Below are 6000 nucleotides of genomic sequence, written 5' to 3' on the forward strand. Positions count from 1 at the left end.
TGAAACCCATTCTATAATGTCAGCATTACCTTGATAGCCAAAGCAGAATCACCCAACAAAAGGAACACTATATACAGTCTCCCCGACATTCATGCATGTAAGCAGGCCAAGTGCGCGACACACCAGAAAGATCATGCACCATGATCCCACTAGATTTACCCTGGAGATGCAAGGATAGCTCAATATGTGCAAACCAATGAATGTGATCCCTCATACCAACAGACTGGATGATCCGGATCACATTATCATCTCAACACATATAAAAAGGGCGTTTGATAAAAGTCAATGTCCCTTCATGGTTTAAAAGCAACGGGACAACTTAGGTATAGAAGGATTATATCTTAATGATGAAAGATAGATGTGTCAAACAAATGGTCATCAACAACATACCTGGAACTGAAAGTATTCACCCAAAGCCAGACTTAAATGAGGCAGTCTATGACCAGTGCACTTACCCAACAGAGCAGTAAATTTAATCCAGGACAACTGGGCAAGTGGGATAAACAGAAGGCATGCAGAGAGAAATTATCCCTTGCTTGCAGATGCTAGGATTCCACATATAGGAAAACCTAAAGACTCCATTTAACTATGGTTAAAGATTGCATCTCGGCTGTTAGGGCTAAGATCGAGTATAAACTACTAACAGAGTTGACAAGTGAGTTCAGGAAAGCCAGGCATTGCAAATTCAGCATTCAAATATGACCAGCATATGTGATGAACTTACTGGGGGAAAAATGAAACAAATCCCTTATAGTTTAACAGAAAAAAAATACCTAGAAATAAATTTAATAAAAGAAATGGGTGTTCTCTTCAATCAATGCTGGGTACCAAACATCAATTAAGGAAACCAAAGAAGGCCCATCAAAAGGAAGATGTGCCCTGTTCATGGTTGGGAAAAATTCATGTTAAAATGCTCAGACTACTCGAAGTGACTTAGAGAGTCTTTAAAACTACCATTGAAATAGCAATAACACTCTTCACGGAACTGTAAAAAGCAATCTTAAAATTCATATGGCAGTACAAAAGATTCCGAATAGCTAAGGCAATCTTGAACAAAATAATAGAGTACCAGCAAATGGCCCCTCACCCATGAGTATATGGGCAGCGCAAATGTGGGTTGGTGAGTTATTTGAAGAAAAGGACTTGGGAATGGGAGGGTTTGGATCTAGGAGGAGTTGGATGGGGAAAGGGGTAAATACAGTCAAAATGCATGGTAGGCATGTATGGAATTCTCAAAGAATCAATAAAAGCATTAAACTGAAAGACTATGAAGCTGTAGACATCAAGACATACTACAGAGCAGTCATCAAACAGCAGCAGACAGGCACAAAAGGAGACAAGCAGATCAATGACTGAATAGACGACCAAGAACGTTTAAACCCTTGTACCTACAGCCCACTGGTCCATTGCCAAAGTACCAAAGCACATATCGGAGCACATAACTTTTTAATTTTTATGTTTTATTTAGTTTTATTTTCCATGCATTTTTTTTCCTGCCTTATGCCTAGGTAGGACATACATGCAGTGCCCAGAGAGGCCAGAAGAGGGCGTTGGATCTCCTGGCACTAGAGTTACAGGTTAAAGTTAGGAAGAAAAGGGTTGCAAATGTTTCATCCAATAACCGATTAATATACAAACCTGTAAGAAATGTTTAAAGAGCTTCTGAACAGACATCTCTCTTTTTTTTTTTTTTTTGGTTCTTTTTTTCGGAGCCAGGGCCTTGCGCTTCCTAGGTAAGCGCTCTACCACTGAGCTAAATCCCCAGCCCCCAGACATCTCTTAAAGTAAGGAGAATGAAGAAGCAAATAGGAAAGAGACTCGGAATTATCGGCCATGAAGAAATGCAAATCAGAGCCCATGGATTAATAGCCAGGATCCAAAAGACCCCAGGAGAAAAGGAAATGGATGTCAAATGTATGGAGAAGAGGAACATGAGTATACTGTTGGCAGATAAAAGCAAGAACAGAAAATGTAAGAGGCTAGGAAGGGCCAAGGAGGGGACACTGGAAGTTTGGGTTATGGGAACTGTGATGCTAGCGGCCAACTTGACACCCCTAGGTGTCAAGGAACCTCAAATAATGGATTCCCTCCCTCAGACTGGCCTGTCAGTATATCTATGGAGAATTTTCTTGATGCCTTATTGATGTGGGAGACCCCAGTCCACTGTGGGCAGTGTCAACCCTAGGCAGATGAACCAGGGCTATATTAAAAAGCAAACTGAGCAAGCTACGGAGAACAAGCCAACAGCTGTGTTCCTTCACGACCTCTGCTTCAGTTTCTGACCCGTTTTGGTTCCTGTCCTGGCTTCTCCCAAGGACAGGTTATAATCTGTAATACATCCCTTCCTTCCCAAACTACTGTGGCCAAGGTGTTTATCGCAGCAACAGAAAGCTAAATAGGAAAGAAGCCAAACAACAAAAAGAATATTGCGGCTTCCATAAGTGCAGTGGCTGAGTACAGTTCCCTGGCGCCGATTCTGTGTCTTCTCAGGAGCTCAAAGCCTCTACCAAAGAGAAGACAAGAGAACACTAGATGCCCTGACTTGATCTTTACAGGCAGCATACACGTGTTCTGGTATACGTACCTTGTTAGCATGTATGACTGTGACACCTTACTACAGTAAAAGTCAAAGAAACAGGATCTGAAAAGCATTGCCCAGCACACCCTGTGTCTTGTGCCTAATACAGTGCTCATGGAAAAAAATAGGTAGGAGAACTGCACAGAAGAAAAGCACTGACCGTGTACAAATGATCAAAGAGAAACACAGAAGAGTGATGAAGCCAACCCCTGCTTTTGAATGTGGCTCTTTTGGGGTATAACCAATAGATAGTTAATAGCACATGTTTAATGCACAATATTGTGAATTAACATATATTCACATCCTAGAACCCTCCCTGTCCCAGTCTACCATAGCTGTCTCAATGGCGTCATACAGACTGGGCAGGTTAAGTGACAGATTCTCCATGTTCTGGGGGGCAAGAAGGTCCAAAAGAAGGTATTGGTGGAGTCTTTTCTATTGGGGGTGCTTTCCTATGTACAAGTAATAAACCCCCACATACACATCCCCACACAAAATAAAATCCATAAGTAAATGTGATAAATACATAAGAAATTGAGGCAAATGTATATACTTGTAATGTCAGGGGTAGTGCTTTGTACATAACACTTGGAGGAAAGACTTGAGGGCTGTTTAAACGTGTTCTCCTCTTATGAAACTTCTGTCCAGTTTCTCTATAAAATGCCCAAAGATATTAAAATGTACTGAGTGTGACATTGGCCATTTCTATGTACCTTCTATAGTTTTCCTTAATGCTTACAAATAACTTCACATTTAGGTTGTTCTTTAGAATTCTTCATGTTTTTACTCCTCCCTTGTTGAGTTATAAATCACCAAGTACCCATGAAAACGTCCTAATTTGGGGAATGTGTCTTACTGTGGTTTCCCAGTGTCTGTACCACACACCTCAAGTTCCCTTTACAGCTGGCAGACAGATTTATTTTATTAATACTCTTCTTCTAGAAAGCTTAACCCTTTTTATGAGATTTAGTTTTTTACTTACTTATATATGTGTGTGTGCACACATGTGTGCAAGTGCCTTATAAGCCCAGAAAAGTTCACCAGATCCCCTAGAACTGGAGTTGATGGCAGTTATCAGTGACCTGAGGTGGGTGTGAGGATTTGAACTCAGATCCTTTATAAGAGCTGCTAGCTCAGTCTGTCTCCCAGCTCCTCTACCACTGGAATTTTGGGCTGTCATTGCTTGTTTTACCTTTGGACATTTCTCTGCGTTGTTCGGCTCTTGCATTTTTAAAACTATTTGAAGCATCCATTTTTATCCTCTGGCTTGGAACCCCGCATGCCTGCACTGTACTTTAGCTGCTGCTCTCTGAATCAGGGTGCACATGCGATGTCTCACTCTGCTTCGAGTGGACACTGTGCATCCCGTGAAATCTAAAAAAGTCCCTCCGCTTTCACCAGGGTATTCTAGTCTATCCTAACATGGACTTCTTCCAACGCTGAAAAGCCCCTAAGACAATGCAATCATGTTTGCCTTATCTTGTTAGATATATTCGTTTCAAAGGAGAACAGGCTTCTTCTATTTACCCAACTAGACATCTGTTCTGCCAGTCTTCACTGGTTCCTGGGGACCCTGAGTTCCCATCCAGCAGGGTCTCATCGTGGCCCAGAAGACACCCCTGAGCTCCTCCCTGCTTCTCTCCTGGAGGTCTCCTGGCAACAAAATGCTCCCGTTTTCTTTCTTCAGAAAACGAAGATGCCTTTGTTCCTGAAGGATTGCTAGATTTAGATGTTTTTGTTGTTTGTTTCATTTCTCATTCTTTCCTCTCTCTAAGCACTCTAAGGATGCTGGGGCCTATTTCCAGACTCTGCTCCCCTTGAGAGGAAGGTGTGCCTGCTGACTTTCTCTGTCCTGCTCTGACAGCCATTTGTCTCTTGTTAACCTCAGCAGCTTCTCTTTACCTTTCCTCACCCAAAATCTCATTTGGGATGACTATGCGCACATATTTTTTTTAAAAAAAAACCTTTCTGGAATTCTTGCATCTATAAATTCATGTACTTCACCAAACTTATGAATTGTGGCTCCTGAATATTAAAATCCCATCCTGTCCTGATTGCTCTTTTAACTTAAAAATATTTTATCTTTCTTAATTTCTGTGCATCTTGAGGATTTCTTCCTTTCACCCAGTCACTTACATTTCCTTTATTGTAGACCTAAATTTTATGCTTTTAGGAAAAAATTTGTTTTAAATCGTGTGTGTGTGTGTGTGTATGTGTGTGTGTGTGCGTCCGTGTGTGTGTGTGTTGTACGTGCGACGTTTGTTTGTAGAGACTTGAAGAGGGAGCCACAGGCTGTAGTGAACAGCCTAATGTCAGTTTGGGAATTGAACTTAGGTCTTCTGAAAGAGAACACGGCTCTTAATCCAATAGGCCATCGATTTCCCCCATCAATAGACTCACACCTTAAGGTTTTCTGCCTTTTGCTTGGATGCAGAGAGTCTGTGGGGTGTTTCATTAATTTGAACAATTTAAGTTCAGTAAAGTAATTACCCCGTTACCTAATTTTCTTGTCTTACTTCACTGGATTGGAGTATCCTTCACCAGCTGCAAATTTTAAACAGAAAGCTTCTGGAAGACTCGTGCTCACGGCCAAGATCACAGAGGACCCGCATTAGGTGAGGGACACTCTCTCCTGTGCATACCTCAGTCATGTCTGAAGAAAGGTGGGGTTAGAGTCTTAAGTGCACCACCACGCATCTATTCTAATAACTGTGTAGGTTTTATGTAGTGAAGCCATAACACGAGGGGTTAACGCAGCCTTTTACCCCTCAGAAAATCCAATTTGCTCATGAGTCATTTTTCAATGGGTTACTGCACTTGAATTGTTAATATTTTGAATGGTATTTAAAAGTCTATGCCCATTAATTATATTGACCCATGATTTCCATTCTTATGATGCCCTTGCCTGGCTGGGGATCAAGATTAGATTCATGTCATAAAGTAAGTTCAGTCATTTTTTTTTATTGTCTGGAAAATTCTTTATGAATTGGAATGATCTATTCTTTGACTACTTGGTAGATGTCATACAAAAAACCACTGGTGCCTTTTTAAAAAAATAAAATAAAAACACGGCATAGATGGCTTTATGAACAAAATTGTTCCATTCCTTTAAGGGCTATAGGTCTACCTATGTCTTTTGAGGCCATGTTTTTCTTTGAAGTTATAATTTTCTAGAAATAAGTTTTAAGCTTTCACATTTACCAGGGGAGGAAAAAAATCTGTAGAATTATCTTAACTTCAGTAAGCTTCTGTGAACTATATCATGTATTCAAAGTTGTATGTGGACTGTTTAAGGAAGCACGACACATGACGTACTCACACTGCCCAGCCCCATGTAGACAGGTCATGATAGCCCATGCTGTAGACATAGCACAGCTCACTCTGCACTGATGTGTCTCCATCTTTTTTTTTGTATTTTGCAA

The sequence above is a fragment of the Rattus norvegicus genome, chromosome 7 (assembly GCF_036323735.1).
Source record: "Rattus norvegicus strain BN/NHsdMcwi chromosome 7, GRCr8, whole genome shotgun sequence".
Lineage (NCBI taxonomy): Eukaryota > Metazoa > Chordata > Mammalia > Rodentia > Muridae > Rattus > Rattus norvegicus.